The 18421-nt window shown below is 43.8% G+C and overlaps 1 long non-coding RNA gene across 1 annotated transcript; it reads right to left on the bottom strand.

Moving 5' to 3' along the window:
• Nucleotides 1–9462: 9462 nt before the first annotated feature.
• On the bottom strand, nucleotides 9463–18193 carry LOC116636382. The gene is made up of 4 exons (XR_004300336.1): nucleotides 17987–18193; nucleotides 15086–15207; nucleotides 10882–11013; nucleotides 9463–10358 (listed from the first exon to the last, which is right to left on the bottom strand). It is a non-coding gene; the product is annotated as an uncharacterized LOC116636382 (long non-coding RNA).
• Nucleotides 18194–18421: the final 228 nt, after the last annotated feature.

Here is an 18421-nt window from a genome sequence, read left to right as displayed (position 1 = left end):
TTCATGTTACTAAGCACCGCTTATTCAATAGCAAACAATTATACAGTACTAACATGTTTAACTCTAATCTATGGCCAAAATAAGAGAGCTTTAAATGCAAAGAAGGGCCTTGGGGTTCTAAATGGTATCTGAACCTAACACAAATTGAGAATACTTTAAAGTGAAGATAAACAAACTGAGCTTGAACTAAAAGAAAAAAAAAATTTAGGTGTGTGTTGCCCGAGCTGAAACAAGGAATATGATCTGGAGTAGCCTAACTTCAGAGGACACAAATATCACCCAACATATAGCTGACATCCTTTCTGCCTTTGCTCCAAAGTATCTGGCCGAGGTGGGGCTTTCCACAGCACGCTGCGCTGAAACCAGAGGCTGGGCCTTGCACCTGGTAGACTCTCCGCCACAGCAAGGCTGTTCCCAATAGAAAGATAGGTGATTTTTAAAAGACATACAATACTTAAAACACAATACAAAAGACACAAAATATACAAAAAGTTAAAACACAGAAAAGACACAACATATATTAAAATTACTTTACAAGTTTTATAAGAATATGAAAAATAGAAAGCCGTTTTGCTTGGAGGTTTTTCCTTAAGGAAATTCCTCTGCGAGACCCTTTCCCCCTGCTTTCTGTAGAATCTGCTGCTATTCCGACAATATATTATCCTTTTCAGTGTATTCTGTGGTCAAGGTTAAGGAAGTTTGGGAAACTCTATCCTAAACTGGTAAGATTTCTAGTTTAACATAAAAAAAATGTTTAAAAATCAATGTCCAAGGGGCACCTATCTGGCTCAGTCAGAAGAGTGTGCGACTCTTGATCTCAGGTCATGGGTTCAAACCCCACATTGGGTGTAGGGATTACTAGAAAAAAATATATAAACTTAAAAACAAAAAAACATAGTCCAAGAATAAGAGTCAGTGTGGCCTAGAAAATCCAGGTTAATATTCATAAGGAGAACCTGCTAGTTGTCACTTTTATTCGGCTTCCTACTACATTTTTTTATTCATAAAAAATCAGATTATGAAACTGGGTCATGTTCATTGAGAGAAATTCCACCAATGCCAAAGTATACAAAGCCCTTCCCTGCCAGACTGAACACTCTGCTAGGGCAGGACGCCTGTTTTATCTACTCCAATCTCTCCAATCCCTAACCCTGCACATAGTAGGGCTTCAAAGTGGCAGCACCCCCTTTCCACAGTTAACGAGCTAAGGTATTGCTTTGCAGACCTCTCCTTGGCAGGATTTTTAAAATAAACTTCTAATTTTAGAGTGGTCTTAGATTTACAGAAAAGACTGTGACGGTAATACAGAGTTCCCATATACCCACACCCGCTTTCCCCTATTTTTACCATCTTACTTTAGAATGGTACATTTGTTACAATTAACGAACCAATACTGACACTGTATTCAGATTTCCTTAGTTTTTACCTAATGTCATTTTCTGCTCAGGATCCCATCCAGGACGCCACACAACATTTAGTCCTCATGTCTCTTTAAGCTCCTCTTTGACTGTGATAATTTCTCAGATTGTCATTGTTTTTGATGACCCTGGCAGTTTTGAGTACTGGTCATGTATTTTGTAGGATGCCCTCTTTTGGGATTTGTCTGATCTTCTTCACATGATTAGACAGGGGTTATGGATTTCAGGAAGGAAAACCATAGAAGTAAAGTGCATTAAATGTATATATTATCGGAGCACCTGGGTGGCTCAGTCGGTTAAGCGTCTGCCTTGGTCTCAGGTCCTGATCTCAGGGTCCTGGGATCAAGCCCTGCAGTGGGCTTGCTGCTCAGCTGGGGGTCTGCTTCTCCCTCTCCTCCCTGCTCATGCTCTCTCTCACTATCTCTGTCTCTCTCTCTCAAATACATCAGATCTTTTTAAAAAGGTATATATTATCAGTATGACTTACCACTGTTGATATTGACCTTGACTCCTGTACAAATTTAACCATTCCTCATATACCACTAAATGGAACCTTCTGTCTCTCACATCAAAATGAACGTCTGGTTCCAGTTTAGAACAGTCAGTGTTCCCAGTTAGCTTGGACTTGAGCAACTTAACACGGAGATGATTCAAAAGAGAGATGTGTGACCTTCACACCAGCCCTGGGCATGGGAGGAGGTACAGGGTTGAGAGGAATCAGGATGACCTGCCCACTTCTACAGCATGCCAAACCCGTGGGGGAGGCTTGCCAAGGGCCAAGGTCAGCTGCCAAGCACGGCCAAGTGCCCAGTCTTCTTCCCGTTCACTGGAGATGACCTTTCATGGTAGGGCTTGGATTTTCAACCCCCTCTCTTCTGCAAGTGCCTTCCTGAGGGTGGTGACTTACACCCCCCAGCACTCTCAGAGGCAATAAGAGTCCAGGGAAGCTAGGCCAGAATACAAGGGAAAGAAAAAAGAAAAGGATTTACATTCGCCAAGTTCACCAGAAGATGTCTGCCTGCCTTTCTGTTACACTGCAAGGCTTTGCTGGATTCTTCCTTGCAATAAACAGACAAGAATTCAAATGCATTTTCCTTGGATGGAGTTAGGATTTTGAGTGTTGTTTTTCTTTTCTCTTTATTCTGATACATTAACTAGTTCAAGTAATTGCACTAGACCACACAAAATAGTAATAAAAATATGTTGTGTAATTATTACTTTAGGCAACATTTATTAAGCATTTTACAATGACCAGGAGCTATGCTAATTATTTTATGTATGTAGCTCATGCAATTTTCAGCAACACATTGTGGTTGTTAGCTCTATTTTCTAGATGATTATATGTGGCACAGGAAGGTTAAGTAACTTGCCCAAGATCACATAGCTAATAAATAGCCAGGAAAGACAGAAACACAGTCTGACTCCTCATTCCATATGCTATACCATTTAACAAACCAGAACTCCATACCTCCACACAGTTCAGCAATCACCATACCACTAATCCATGCTGCCACACAGCTCAACAAGTCCCCATACTGTATCGTAGTATCTATAATGCTCTCAGCAACCTGCAAGGTGCTGGGAAAAGGTGGATAAATAAAACACAGTCCTGGCCGAAAAGATCTCACTGTTGCTTCACTCTTTCCCAGAAGCGCAAGGGATCCAGAAGTCCCCACATGCTTATGAGCACATTCAGGGGTGCTGGGAGAGTTGGCTGTCCAAAGGAGACCTCAGGTCAGGATAAAGAACTTCAGGCTGCGGTGACTTTGAGACCAAAGGAAATGGCCATGGAATTTGACCATGATCAAAAATAACTAACAATATTCAAAACGTTGAAGAGTCAGTCAGTCCCAACCCATTAGAAAAGACATACACCCATCAAGATAGAGGATAGGCCAATCAAAACAGTGGAAGCTATGAACAGGTAGGAGGGACTGGACATTAGCCCTGAGACAACCCTCAGAGATGGAGCAGTGCATGCCCAAGAGGCCCCTTTATCACCACAGGATCACCCTTTAACACCACAGGTTCCCTCCACGCACGAGGAGCACCGAAGGAGGAAGAGGGTTGCTTGGGTTTTCAGCCTCCACCTCTTTTTTCTGTCAAAAAGAACACTATGGGGCGCCTGGATGGCTCAGTCAGTTAAGCAGCTGCCTTCAGTTCTGGTCGTGGTCCCAGAGTCCCAGGATCAAGCCCAGTCATGGTCCCAGAGTTGGGCTCCCTGCTCAGTGGGGAGTCGGCTTCTCCCTCTGCCCCTCCCCCACTCATGCGCGAGCCCATGTGCATGCACTCTCTCGCTCGCTCTCTCTCAAATAAATAAAAATAAAATCTTAAAAAAAAGAACACTGGATGTTACTTGTGTTTTCATCAATATTGTGTTAGCTTATAAACCTATAAACCTATTTTTTTCCTGAAGACTCTAAGCCCAACATACAGATTTTTTTATTTATAAATTCCGTAATTTTTGTGTTAAAATGAAAAACACTCACTTTCACTTTCTCTTTGATTTATTCTCAATGAGTTTATACATGTAAAGATTAATTTTTCCCTAAACATTGAACACATTTACAAACTTGAGTCCTTAAATTCCTTTAGAGATGTCAAACCACGGTCGCAAATATAACATACCTGATTCTCTCGAGAACTTCAAACACCAAACAGCAGACTGATAAATCTAAAAAGTAAAATCTTCCTAATTACTCAAGTGACTCATAAATTGAAGCAGATTTACAAATTTCATAAAGAAATCAGATTAATTTTGATCCCTTTAAAGCATCAAAACAAACAAACCATACATGAGCCGCACGATAATTTAAAAACTTGGTGTTGTACTATTTAAGCACAATTTACACTAAGGTATCAATGTTGTTGATTCATTACTTCATCCTATAGTAACAAATTACTCCTGTAACCAAGGAAAATTGCCATGTAAGGCTTGTTCTATTGACTGAAGTCAATGGTATCTGGGTATTGGTGGTCCTCAGGGCTTAGCCCTTGGACTTCTCATTTTCTCTATCTGTGATCACTCCTGGCTGTCTCATCCAGTCCTCTGGCTTTAAATGCCAAGTTTGTGCCAATGACTCCCTATTGCATACCTTCAGCTCTAGTTGGCATTAATGCTGCTCACCCATACTTCCGGGTCTTCTTTTTCCAGGAACACAAGAGAACTGTACTTCCTCACCCCTTTCAGGTGAACTGTGGCCACAGGACTTATGCTGGCCAAGGAAATGTGAGTGGGAGGTATGGACCACTTCAAGGTGGAAGCACTTCATTGCTGGTGTGAGGCTCTCCAGCTCTTTTTTCCCTCTGGCCACAACAACAGTCCCAGTAGTGAAGCCTCTATTAGTCTGGATTCCAGGGTGAAAAGGACATGGAGCAGAGCCCTTCAGTGCAAGAAATCCACTTTTGTTGTGTTAATCTAGTGAGAGTTTGCAATTGTTTGTTACAGCAGCCTAGCCTTGCCCATCCCGACTAGTATTTATCAGCCCACCCCTCTCTCCTGAACTTTAGATACTGACTCAGCAGCTCCACTGGATATTTAGATAGATATTTCAAACCTAACAGGTCCACAACTGATTTTCTTATCTTCCTCCCTAAAAATCCTGCTGCTCTCAACCTTCCCCAGCTCAGGTGGATGTCAGTCCCATTTTTCTAATTGCTTAGGCCAGAAACTCGGGAGTCGTCCCTGTCTCTTCCCTTTCTCTCACATCCTGTGTCTAATCCATTAGCAAATGCCTTTGGCGCTACCTTCAAAAATACATTCAGATTTGAACCATTTCTCACCACCTTCTGTACCACTGCCCTGAACTAAGCCACCATCACCTCACGCTTGGGTAATTACAACAGCCTCCCAGCAAGCCTCGCTGCTTCTATTCTCGCTCCTCTGACGGTCTTATTCTTAACACAGCAGGTCATTTTAAACCAGCTGAATCATGCCCCCAAAGCTCTGCAGCAGCTCTCCATCTCCCAATAAAAGCCAAAGTCACGGTCGTGCCCCATGAGGCCCTGCCCGGGCAGCTCTCTCAACACCTCTCTGACCACAGCTCTTGTCACTTTCCCTTATTCATTTTACTCCAGCCACACTGGCCTCCTTGCTGTTCCTTGAACACCCCAGGTACATTCCCAAGTTAGGGAATGCTGTGGCCATTCTCCATGCCTGGAATGTTCTCTCCAGATACCCACTTGGTTAACTTCCTCATCTCCTCCAGTTTTTGCTCAGATCTCATGTTCACAATGAGGGCTTCCAGCTTCATACTGCAAATTGCCCACCTCTGGATCCTTTTCACCCTGTTCCACAGCGTTCACGTGCTCTAACGTACTGTGAGTCTACTGCTTTATTAGGCTTATTGCATACTGACCTCTGTTAGCTACAATGTAAGCTTCAGGAGGACAGATGTTTTTGTGTTGTTTTTTTCTTCACTGTTGCATCCCAGATGCCTAGAATAGTGCTTAGAATAATAGCCACCCAATAAATATTTGCTGAAATAATTGGTTGAATTACCAAATACCTGAATTAACGATTTGGGACTGAAACACAGGATCAAAGTTCTCTTTCCAAAGTTCTACTCCCAAGCAAGTATTTTTGGGGGCTAAGCTGAATTGCTACTTCCTGGATTTTCCTGATGGTGCTTAGCTGCTAACTAAATCTGATGCTACTGTGTATATGGTTTGCATTAGCATAAAGAGCATTTTCTACAAATACTATTTCAGACTCAGAATTGCCTTTTCCTTGAATGTACTGTATTTTAGTTGTTTCTTTTTTTAAAAAAGATTTTATTTATTTATTTGATATAGAGAGAGAGAGAGCAAAAGAGGGAACACAAGCAGGAGGAGCAGGAGAGGGAGAAGAAGGCCCCCCCCCCCCACCAAGCAGGGGGCCCAAAGCAGGGCTCAAAGCAGGGATCATGACCTGAGCTGAAGGAAGCCCCTTAACCAACGGAGCCACCCAGACACCCCTTAGTTGTTTCTTTTTGAGTATCATTATGTACTCTTGTTTTGCACAGAATTTTTTTTTCTTTTCAATGCTCAAGTTGTTATAGTCTGGCCAATAGGAATTCCTGAAATCTCCGCAAGCATTTTTGTTTTTTCGCAACAATGAGATTTTCCAACCCATTTCTACTTTCTGCTCCAAACAGAGAGTCATAAAGTCAGTCACTCTCCAAGGAGCCCTGATTCCTTTTAGTAGAAAATAATATTAGAGGGGCGTCTGGGTGGCTCAGTTGGTTAAGCATCCCACTCCTGGTTTCAGCTCAGGTCATGATCTCAGGGTAGTGAGATCGAGCCCCATGTCAGGCCCTGCCCTGAGTGTGGAGCCTGGTTGGGATTCTCTCTCCCTCTCCCTCTGCCCCTCCCCACTCTCACTCATTCTCTCTCTCTCTCAAAACAAACAAACAAACAACTTTGAAAATAGTATTAGAGTATTTGAAAATCTTGCTGCTCTAGGGATCCCTAGCAGACTGTTCCCTAGGAACACAGGTGGAACACAGCATCACTAACAGATCACTTCACTGACAGATGTGGTACATCTTTCAAAGATTTCATCAGTCAGGATCCAGGCAGGAAAACAGCAATCACAGTAGGAATTCCCACTGGATGAAAGATAATACAGGCAGTTGATTACAAAGGTGTTAGATAACGGCGGGGGAGGGGAGGAGTGAAAGCAAAAAGGGATGCTGAGGTAAACCAGAGATTAATAACCTAGCAGCTACTGCTGGGCTGGGGAGCAAATGGGAAGAGGTGGTATTTCTAGAAACCAAGCCTTCCGAGGAGGGCTCAGCAGGGCTGAGGCCCAGAGCTCTCTCTGCAGGTGCATGCTCCATCCTCCCTGAGGGGGTGCAGCTCCGAGGGAGCTCCGGTTGCTGAGCACCTGTGAGGGGCTGTGCAAGACTGGGAACAGTGGCCGGGACCATGGAGAGAAGCTAGAAGCTGGAGCTAGAGCTGTCTGCTGCTGCCAATCATCTCCCAATGGGAGGGAGGAGCAGGAGAACACCCCCTTTCTTCTGCCCTCCCATTTCCCACCACTGCCCCCCAGAACCATAGGGAGCAGTCTGGCAAGGGAATGTGGGAAATGTGGAAAATGTGGCTCAGCCCCAACACCCCCAGCAGCGGAGAAGGGTGGGCCTGATGTGGGCAACAATAGCTGGACAAACAGCACAAAGATCATGAGGTCACCGGGACTTTCCAGTTAAACTCCAACTTCTTTCAGTAATTTTTTTAAAAATCTTGTTCTGAGGGGGAGGGGGGACTGGTTAGCCCGGTGATGGGTATTAAGGAGGGCACGTACTGCATGGAGCCCTGGGTGTTATACAAAAACAATGGATCGTGGATCACCACATCAAAAACCAATGATGTATTGTATGGTGACTAACATAACATAATAAAATTAAAAAAAAAAATCTTGTTCTGGTAGAAAATATTTCCTGAGTTACCAGTTCTCCATGTGTCATATTTCTTATCAATTTTGATATGCCATCGAATATATATGTATACACATTTACATGAAACTATGTATTTAAATATCAGTATAACATTAATGGACACTATCACAGGCTAGTATCCATTTATAGTTTACTCAGGGTCTGACCTGGGGACTGAAATTATACTCCCTTTCTTTCTTTCTTTTTTTATTGTGGTAAAATATACATAATATAAAATTTACCATCTTTAAGTTTAGTAGTGTTAAGTATATTCATACTGTTGTGCAACTGATCTCCAGAACTCTTTTCATGATGCAAAACTGAATCTCTGTACCCGTGGAACAATAACTCACAATCTCCCTCTCCCCAGCCAATGGCAGCCACCATTCTACTTCCTGTCTCTATGAATATGCCTACTCTAGGTAACTGGTTTTAGCAGAATCATACAATATTTGTCCTTTTGTGACTGGCTTATTTCACTTAGCATAATATCTTCAAGGTTCATCTATGTTGTAGCCTATGTCAGAATTTCCTTCTCTCTCTCTTTTTTTTTTTTAAAGATTTTATTTTTAAGTAATCTCTGTACCCAAAGTGGGGTTTGAACTCACAACCCAAAGATCAAGAGTCACATGTTCTTCCGACTGAGCCAGCCAGGCACCCCTTAAGGCTTTTTAAATATTCTGTTATGTATATGCGTATATACACCACATTTTATTTATCCATTCATCTGTCAATAGATACTTGGGTTGCTTCTACCTTTTTGGCTATTGTGAATAATGCTGCTATGAACATGGGTATATTTCGCTTCTCTTTGATAATTATTATATAGCTTTTTGATCCTCATTCTACAGGAGTGGGTCTTAACCATGTCAGACCTAGCACTTTCTTTCAGCCAAAAATGAAGTTTGAAAATAAGGGTACCTGGGTGGCTCAGTTGGCTAAGCATCTGACTCTTGATTTCAGCTCAGGTCATGATCTCAGGGTCGTGAGATCGAGGCCCATGTGGGGCTCTGCACTGGGCGTGGAACCTGCTTAAGATTCTCTCTCTCCTTCTCCCTCTGCCCCTCCCCCCTTTCTCTCTCTTGTTCTAAAAATAAAAAAATAAAGTTCACCTACCACATAGCTTCAGGAAAATCATTATAATGAAATAATATATATTTTATTGTGAGTAAATACCTGGGAATGATCACACAGGGAATATAATGAAATAATCAAATGTTTGCACGTTGCACATGGTGGTCACAGCCATAAACGTAGCCTGTCTCAGGAGCATTGTATTGGTGACTCAAATACCACAAGTAATGTTGCTTGGTGGCATGATTTCCTAATATGGGTCACCAATACTTAGTCACGTTTGAAACAGAGCCATCTTTCTTCATAATCCACAGTAATTGTAATCACAGAAACACAGTGCATATTTGTAGTGAGCAAAAAATATTTGATGTTTCTGTCTAAAACAGTATTGGGTTCTTGGCTGAGATCATTTTCAACAGCTTCTTCCCCTTGTGGATATCATATAGGACACCGAAACTTTGTGAAGGACACAGGATGATTGGTTGTGCAGGACGGTCCAGGGATTTACAGGATATCAAACATCTTTGGCCCATGCCCGCTAATTGCCAGTAGCACCCCCCCAATCACGATGATAGCCAGGAAATGCCCCCTTCACTTCCAGAACTCCCCCTAGGAGTTAGTACCACCCACGTTAGGAATTGCTCTTCTGCATGCCTCTATCTGTTAAGTCTTCCCACAATAATGCTGTGTGATTTTGGCAGCCACGAGAAAAAAACCTCGCAGACCTATTAGTCTAACTGGCCAATTAGTGTGCTCTGAAACCCACTGCCCATTTTGTGCCAAGGCCATGCTTCCCGCAGGTTTCTCCCAGCCAGTGGCTGAGTGTCATGGGCATACTAAGGCAGACCTGTTCCTAGGAGGCTCGAGACTCCTCTGACAGCTGAGGTTGAACTTGCCTTAGACTGCATGGCAGACATGTCTACCCAACTTTCCTTCCCTCCTTCCTTCATTTGGGTCAGACTCACATTGCCTTTTGACAGGTGTCCTGGCGCTCAGTTCGCTCCTCCCTTTTTTCTCTTGCATTGATATTCCCTGCATAAAATCCTTGCACGTTTTATTCCATCTCGGCATCTGCTTCGTGGTGGATTTGGACTAACACTGTAACAAAGAACCACAAAACCTCCATGGCATACAACAATGGTATTTACTGCTCACATTTCTCAGAGTGGTGGGGGGCGGGCAACTAGACAGCTCTGCTGATTGGCTGGGTCTGCTTCCATATTTGGGGTAGTCGGGCTGGTAGTTGATCCAGGATGACCTCTGCTATGATGACCGAGGCCTCAGCTGTGCTCCACGTGTCTCTCTCCCCCTGCAGGCATGTTCTGATGGCAATAGCACAAGAGAAGAGCCTAACGTGTAAGCGTATTTCGAACCTCTGCTTGCCTTGGGTCAGCTATACCCCTTGGCTGAAGAAAATCATATGGTTGAGTGCAGACTGAGTTGGAGGACCCTGAAAAGTAACATAACAAAAAGTCAGGATACAGGGAAAGGTGAAGAATGGGGCTATTTTCAGAATCTACTACAATGTCTGTGCATTTTCCCTATTGGTGAAGCACCACTCTTTCCCAGTTTATAGAAAATTGTAACCTCTCTTAAAATTTTCTATAACCACATCAACGTAGAGTAACTTGATAGAGAAGAAGTCTGAAATGCTGAGTATTTACCAGGAGACTCTGAGTTATCCACATGAAGCTATTTAAACTGGAGAAAAACTTCCATGACATTCATTGTCAAGTTAAGGCCCATTTTCTCCCCGCCCCCCACCCCCCGCCTCGATGACCCAGTGCTGTGACTGCCCAGGACAAAGATTAGATCAACTACAGATAGCAAGTAATCTACATTTTCTTTGTGCATTATAGTGATTGGTTGAATTTTCAAACCCCTTCCACACAAAAATAGAGAAGTTCGGGCATGATTATTTTTAAAATAAATTTGAATGAATTCGAAGTTATCCATATGATAACATCACTTACTTGCAGGCAACATTCTTTCTTAAGTAGGAGGAAAATCTGTTGTGGTTCAGGTCAGTAGCCAGGAATCACATCTAAGCCTAGGTTCACCATAGCTGTGGGCACTGAGTATAGGCATCATTTGTCATGTGTGTCCTAGAAGAAAATGAGTGGAGAACCTCAATTGTAGGCCACAGTGACCTCTCTCTCACTGCTTCAACCTTCTATAACCCATACCTTCTGGTAATGTTTCTCAAATCTCTTGTGCAACAAAATCAAGAATGGAGCCTTCCAACCCCACGCACCCCCCCCCCATTTATTCTCTCTTGTAAAAATAATTAATGTTTTATAATTTTGAAAAATTTTCAGCCTGAAGAAAATCTCAAGAACAAAACAGTTAACACCCATATACTCCTCACCTACGTTTGTCAGCCGTAGCATCTTGCCTCCCCCACTGCATTGGTCTCTGTATAAGTACACACATTTCCCCTTTGCCAAGCCATCCAAGAATGCTGTGCAGACACCTTGACACTGTCCCTAAATACTTCTCAGCACTCTCCCAAGAATGGGGCCACTGCCCTATTATCCAGAACACTGTTGCCACATCTAAGAAACTCAACATTAGGTTTAACATACATGAAATTTCCCCAATGGTCTCAAAATTATACTTTGCTTTTCTTTTAATTCAGATTCCACTGGATTTGGTTGTTATATCTGATTAATCTGTTAGCTGGAAGAATAAAAAATATATTGATGAGTGGATCCTACCCCAGAGCTACAAAAATAAAATTTCCAGGGTTGGAGCCCTGGAATCTATTCTTTCTAAACTCTTTCTAGATGACTCTGATGAGAGTCAAGTTTGGGGACCACTGAGTTCTACTTGTAAGGTTAATTATCTTTTCAGAAGTCCACCACTGTTTCCCAAACAGACCTCAGAGAATTCTAGGGCCAGGCTTAAATTAAATTAAACTAAATTCTTGGGAGAACCATAACCCATTCTAATTGATGTCCATTTCTTTTCTACCCTATCTAACCTCCCTCTCCTCTAATTCCCCCTGCTTCTCTTCTTAGAATTGTACAGGTGGTATGGCTTATGATTTTTTGACTTTACCATGGTGTGAAATTGATGTGCATTCAGTAGAAACAGTACTTTGAATTTTAAATTTGGATATTTTTCCTAGGCTAGTGATATGCAGTAAGATCCTCTCTCACGATGCTGGGCAGTGGCAGCCCCGGCTCCCAGTCAGCCACACAATCAACAGGGTCAACAACTGATACACTTACAACCAGTCTACACCCATAGAATCATTCCATTTTTTTTTTCACCTTCAGTACAGTATTCAAAAAATGACATGGATATTCGACACTTTATTATAAAATAGGCTTTGTGGTAGGGGATTTTGCCCAGCTGTAGGTTAATGCAAATGTTCTGAGTACGCTCAAGGTAGGCTAAGCTAAGCTATGTTGGGCCATAGTTTAGGTATATTAAATGTATTTTCAACTTACAATATTTTCAATTTTGGGACGTTAACCCTTTAAGTGGAGGAAGATCCCTCCTCAGGAAGAAGGATTTGATTGATAGGCTTCGAAGGCCTAGCCCTAGACCTTTTCTTGGATTTCTCTTTAATTCAAACTCTGTTAACTCAATGCCCTTATAAATATTCTTTGATTGAATCGTGGGGTGGGGTAATGCAGGAGAGGAGGGTTGGCTTGTTGAAATGCAGGTTCCTAGGCCATCCACCAGGCTCAGGAAGATGCACTTTGATCAGCTCCCCAAGTAATCCATACCCCTTTCTTTGTATTTCACTCAATGGACCTTGCAGAGTGATTTACGTTCACTAAGCAACTCAGTAAACATCTGGTTGTGTCAATGAATTAAATTCCTACCCACAGAACCCTTGCCCACAAAACACAGACACCAAACCAACTTATATTCCCATCTTGTACTCATTTCTTCTGATGCTCCCAGTTCACTGTTCTAAGAAGCACACGTCAGCTAACATAGCTTTAGCTCCTCTCTAAAACCATAGAAACAGACTTATTTCTGTTTCATTCTGCCTTTTACTCCCACTCTGACCAAATTCCCTTTTAGTGTTGACTCACAGTGTTTATCTGAGTGTGCACCTGACCTTTTGGTTCTAGGGGCTTCTTTACGGCCCCCTTTTTTCTTTGCCTTCTTTTTGGTGGGTAGAGATGATGCCTTGAGAAAGGAGCACGGATTACGAAGTCACCAGTGCTTTGATTGCCATAATGCCCTGCACACGAAGTTCGTCCACCGTGCAAGGAAAAGAACTTATTTATTACTTTGGATTTTCACCTCACTTGCTTTGTTTGCTAAGTAATCTGATCTATTTGAAAGGCAAATATTCTTTTTTAAAAATCACATTGCATTTTCTACAAAGCTGTTTTGCTGACATGGAAAGAATGAGGCTAAAGTTTAACTTTTTTTTTTTAATTTTTTTTAAATGTTTTATTTATTTATTCATGAGAGTCAGAGAGAGAGAGAGAGGCAGAGGCAGAGGGAGAAGCAGGCTTCCCGCCCAGCAGGGAGCCCGATGTGGGACTTGATCCCAGGACCCTAGGATCATGACCCGAGCCGAAGGCAGACGCCCAACCATCCGAGCCACCCAGGCGCCCCTAAAGTTTAACTTTTTAAGTATAATTGTTAAACTATCTGGCATCTCTCAGTAAAGGTAAAGAAGTACTCTAGAATCCAAATTGGCCTTTGTGGGATACGATTTTCCTTTTTTAGTCCATTCATGGCAGAAAATAATTCCTGCTATGTGATTCTAGTGACGCCATTATCATTCTAGTGAAATAATATGGAAAATACTGAACTGGCATCAGATGTGAAATCAGAACTGAGAATATCTCTTTACTAGCAGAAGTCTGCAAGCATGTACTATACAAAGTATTCACCAATACATAAGCATATTAGGAGTGATAGACAGTCATTGTTGACAATATAGGAAAGACACCATTCTTACGACTTCTTAAATAAAAAAATCCATAGCATTGCTTTAGTGAGGGAAATGAATTCTTCTTCATGATAGATGATGCAGTCATGGTTTTAAGAACATGACTAAATGATGCCAAAGGAACTTTCTAACAGAGTCGTCCAAAGAGACCTCAGAGTAAGGGCATTTGTGGGAGCAATGACGTATGTGTGCGGATCTAGAATGCACACACATGTAAGCTTTAAGGATGTTACTGTGGATCAAAGATGGCAGCAAATTCTTTGCTACTCCCTTTTTTAGAGGTGGAGTCTAATTCTCCTCTGTTGAATCAGGGCTGGTCTTAGTGACTTGCTTGACCACCAGCGTGTGCAAGAAGGGACACTCTGAGGCGAGGTCAGAAGTCTTGCAGCTTCTACCTAGATTTCTTAGAACACTCCCTCTGAGGGAAGTCAACCACTATAAGAAGTTTGACTACACTGAGATCACTCTGCGGTGAGGAATTCCACGCTAGCCACACTGAGAGACAGACCTACAGACAGACAGAGGGAGATGCTCAGCCAGCCCAGCTATTCCAGCCACAATAGTCCAGGCACCCGCGGTATGAATGAAAGAGCCATCTTGGACATTCCAGCCTCAGTAGACACAATGTGGAAAAGAACTGAGGATCCCAGCAGATAGCCAGGCATGTGGCTTTGGTGGAGTGCAGCCATGTCCAGTCATGAAGCCACCCAGCTAAGGCTCCAGCCTGAATTTCTGGCCTACAGAATCATGAGCATAAGAAAATGGCTGTAACTTTATGCTGCTATGTTTTGGAGTGGTTTGTTCAATAAAAATAGATAACTGGAACAGATGTTGAAAAGAAGGTTTATATGACTCAGCTATTGCCACAATGATACAGCATAACACATGACTCCAAATCTCAGTAGGTTTCAACAATAGCATTTTATTTTTCTCACTTAGGGGCCCGTGGGCTGCCTGGGATGTCTTCTTTAGGTAGCAAAGCAGTTGGGTTTGCAGGGGCAGGCTGGATTCAGACACGTTTCTCACCTTTGTTCTGTTGCCAGGCTAAAGGGACAGCATCTACCTGGGGCATGCTGACTCACACGTAAGCAGGAGTCCAAGTACAACTCTGCAAAACATTTCGATGCCTCTGCTTGCTTCACATCCTCTTATTTCATTGGCCAAGTAGGTCATATGGTCAAGCTCAAAATCAAAAAGGTGAGTAAATATACTCCAATCCAAGTGGGAGAAACAAGAGAGGAAATACTTACTGAACAGTACTTACTCCAACCTATTGAGAGTTTCAAGCATCAAACAATGGTGGTGGTGGTGATGGCGAGTGGTATCAGACTGGACCACTTGTAAGGTATTTTGTAATTTGGTACTTATACATCTAAAATCCAGAGAAAACACATGTAAGTGTTGCAGGGGGAGGTGTCTAAATACAGGAATCAATGACTTTTTGTACTAAATACCAACAAGGAGGAGGCGTGTAAAATTATGAAAAGACAAAAGAAATGTAATGGAAGTGCAGAAGGAGAGGAATTAAGAAAAAAAAAAAAAAAGGAGAGAAAGAAAGCAGAAAGTTAAACCCTTCAGCAACTGTTGGGGAGGCCATGAGCAGATAACCTGTCTCTTGGTTTGCCTCACCTGGGCAGCCAGTCCCTGAAAGAGGCCCCCAGACACCAGTTCCTACTTAAAGAGAAGTGTTTCTAGTTCAAACATTAGGCACAGCATAAAGCGCCCACAACACGGCTCTCCCACTCGGCACCACTTATGTCCAGGGAAAGTGCCAGCAGGGCAGGTCGTTCGTCACTCCCAATGGAGGGTTAACTATTAACACAGCTCTGGGCTGCACAAAGCTGTGGGCAGCAAGCACGGTGGGAGCAAGGGGGCTTCAGAAAGGCTTTGCAAGAGAAGTGAACTGGGACTGCATGGAGAGGCAAGAAAATGTGGAAGCAGCACACAGCCGCATGTTTGTAGCGTGCCTAGAGGGTACAAGCTTGGAGAGGGAACGGACACCAGATCCTGGTAGGTGTTGAATGCTAGGATGAAGAGCGTATTCTTAATTCAGTGGGAGCCACTGAAAGCTTTTGAACAAGAAGTGGTATGAAGGAGTATGGTATGAAGGAAGTGGTATGTCCTAGAATACAATTCTTTCCTGCTTCTTTAGTAACAGAGCACCAATCTTTTGTTAAAAAATTAATTTAATTAATTTATTTATTGAAGTATAGCAGACACACAGTGTTACATTAGTTTCAAGTGTACAACATAGTGATTCAGCAAGTCTATATGTCAAGCTGTGCTCACCCCAAGGGTAGCTGCCATCTGTCACCATACAACGCTATTACAATATCATTGACTATATTCCTTACACTGTCCCTTTCATTCCCACAACTTATTCATCAGAAGCACCGATTTTTAACTGGGAATATGCCTGTGCAAACTAAAGATTACATTTCCTAACTTCTCTTGCATCTACGTAAGGTCATGTTGTAAATTCTGGTTAATGAAATATAAAGCACATAGCGTGAACAACTTTTAGGAAATATTCTTAAAGGGAGAGGACACTGCTCCTTCTTTTTTTCCTACTGGAAAAGTGGAACCTAATCCTAACATGTATATTGTGCATTAGGAAGATCGGCCTGGGGCAAGGCAAAATATAGGATGGCTGGAACAAGAAGAGCATTGGAAATAGGAAGACTAATTAGGAGAACATTTTGGTAGCCGAGATAAGAAGTGAGGAAATAAGACCTGAGCCAGAATGGCAGCAGTGGGAATGGATGGGAGGGGTGGATGTGATAAATATTCTGAAAGGAGTGTCTGTGGGACTTGGCAATTGATCAGATGAGAAGAGACACTAGAGAAGGACGAACCAAAGGTCACCTGAGGCTTCATACAGACATGACTAGGTGGTCAATAATGTTAATGTTAGTAATGTTAGCAAATATAGGGGGTCCAGAAGCCTTGAGGAATGCCACCATGAGTTTGATTTTGGACGTGCTGTGGGTATGCTTGCAGGACATTCAGGTGGAGATTTAAAGCAGGTAATTGAAAATTCATTTCTGGAGCATGATTTGAGAGTCCTTTGGGTAAAAGTGGTCATCAAAACAAAGGGAGGGGCTGGTTGGCAAAATAGAGAGTCTGTCTGTGGAAAATCCTTTCTTCAGTGCACACAGAGAAATAAACTGTGTTCTGAAAACATAAAAATATGTTCGCATGCTCCCCTCCTTCCATCAAAAAAACCCCTACAAACCCCAGCCAATGGCTGGCTGACTGGCTGGCTTCAAGCAAGGAAATCCTCCCAGGTCTCAAAATTTGGACAGCTCCTTAATGTTCCTTAGGAAGGCATTTGGATTTGTATAAATATCTGTCATGACATGTTCAAAGATGCCTCCTTTTCAGCAAGAGATCTAGAGTAATTGCCTTCCTCCTTAGCTCAGGTTAGCCACATGTAAGAAGACTCCCTTTTCCCAGAAGTCTTAAAAGACCAATTCCTTTCAAAAGCAGAATGAGAAAATATGAAAAAACTAATACATGTGACAGAGTAAAACGACTCTGCAGAGGTCTCTCATATATCCGCCATGACCAGAGCAGATATTACATAAAAGTTGAAATAAAAAGGAAATGAATTGAATGTTAACATTAAGAAACCATCTTTGCAGGCTGGCTAAACCACTGTATGTACAGTTTTCCTGTGACGGCTGGGGGCCAGAGATGGAAGAGGTTAAAATCCAGTGGCTTGTGTACTACGTGGTAGAAATGCAACTGCAAGTGGTGGCAAGAGAGCTGTTGATTCTAGAAGAGTTTTGCGTCTTCAGGCTACATACAGCCCGCAGACAGCTGTCGGGCAACCGGGGGCCTATCCGGGAGGCTTTAAGCCCCTGCATTGGAGAGCGCTAGCACGCGAGCCCGGGCGCTGGGTTTGGTGCCACCCCGGTTTCACTTACAGGTGAAGATTTGTCACAGCCCTTATCGAACGTGGGATAAGGCTTTTCTAATTCATCCACCCATCATCCATCTTCCGTCTCAGGGCCAGGCCTGCGCTGGGCACCCTGGCGTGCTTTATCCTACAGGACTCCTGGAGGAGGGGATTTAGGCAGGAGGAGGACGCGGCCGGAGGACCGTCCGGGTGGGGGGATGGGGGGGTGAGGGGGTGGGGAGGGCCTCACCGCGCGCGGTCCTTTTGCAACAGAGGCCGGTGTGTTCTCGGACAGACCGCGGGGTCGAAGGCACCAACTCGGGAGGGAACCCCTCCCCTCCCCCAATCCCCAGGCCAGGGGACGCGGCTGGGCTCCACATTCTCCCGGGCCCTCTAACCCCGAGGGCCCAGATCCCGGCCGGCCCGAGCGGCCCGGCAGGTGCCAACGAGCCCGGGCCGTGCCTCAGGCCGCGCCCCGTCGCGGTCACCCGGAGCCCGCCCCAGTTAGCGGGGCCGGACGGCGGCTGCGGGCGCCCGGATTGGCCGGCTCCGCCGGCGCCCCAGCGGCCCTGGCAGCGCCCCCGGCCCTGCCGCCCCTCCCCCCGCGCCGGCCTCCAGGGCGAGGGGCGCGCGGCGGCGGCTCCCGGGCGCTGATTGGCCGAAGCCGCGGGGGGCGGGGCGGCGG

Source organism: Phoca vitulina, unplaced genomic scaffold, assembly GCF_004348235.1.
Source record: "Phoca vitulina isolate PV1807 unplaced genomic scaffold, GSC_HSeal_1.0 scaffold12, whole genome shotgun sequence".
Taxonomy (NCBI): domain Eukaryota; kingdom Metazoa; phylum Chordata; class Mammalia; order Carnivora; family Phocidae; genus Phoca; species Phoca vitulina.
Note: the sequence above shows the minus strand (reverse complement) of the source record. Positions and strands in the feature narration are given on the sequence as shown.